The sequence below is a fragment of the Hipposideros armiger genome, unplaced genomic scaffold (genome assembly GCF_001890085.2).
Source record: "Hipposideros armiger isolate ML-2016 unplaced genomic scaffold, ASM189008v1 scaffold_0, whole genome shotgun sequence".
In the NCBI taxonomy this organism is placed as follows: Eukaryota; Metazoa; Chordata; class Mammalia; order Chiroptera; family Hipposideridae; genus Hipposideros; species Hipposideros armiger.
In genome coordinates, this window is record NW_017731350.1 from 8144078 (window position 1) to 8144878 (window position 801).

Sequence of the window (801 nt, forward strand, 5' to 3'; positions counted from 1 at the left end):
TTCACATCCTGGCTCTCACTTGCTAGCTGTGCACTACTGGGCAGGCGACTTAATCTTTCTGTGACTCAGTTTCTTCCCTGCAAATGGTGGTAATAATGGCATGCCTACCTCCTGGTGTTGTTATGAGGGTTAAGTGAATTGTCACACATTAAGTAAGCACTTCGAACAACCCTGGCACACAGCAAGAGTTCCGTGTGAGAGTCACTTTCATTGTCCTTCCTCCGCTGCTATAGTGTCTTGTCTTAGCAGGCTCGAGCAAGGTCTGAATGGGAGAGAAGGATCAAGGGTGGTGAGCGATACGCCTGAGGGGCTCGTGTGGGGACCTGGGAACACCGGGGCGTGAGGACAACAGCTCTTTCAAAAACCACGCTGAGAAGCAAGTGTGTGCTTTGGGCAGCCATGCAAAGCTTGCCCACGTTGGACAACCCCAAGCCGTTTCCTGGAGGCTGCTTGGGATCGTACGGGAGGTGTGGCTTCTAGAGCCGGGTAGAGGGGAGAGGCAGCAGAGGGAGGACCTGGGAAGAGGTGGGGAGGCCCCCCGTGTAAGCTCACTGAGAGCCAGAGGAGGGTGCAGAGGGCAGGACGGGGAGGCCTGTCTCTGAGGAGGGGAATCAGAGGGGAGACTGAGCGTTGTTTCCTGAAGAATTCGGGGCTGCAGCATTCCACATGCGGATGCCAAAGCAGGCCAGGCACAGATGTGGGCAAAAGGCAACCAAATGCAGGCGACAGGGTGAGGGTGTGCAAGGATCACAGCCTCCTTGATTCCACAGAGACCGATGAGCTCCCCCTCTCTGAACGCTT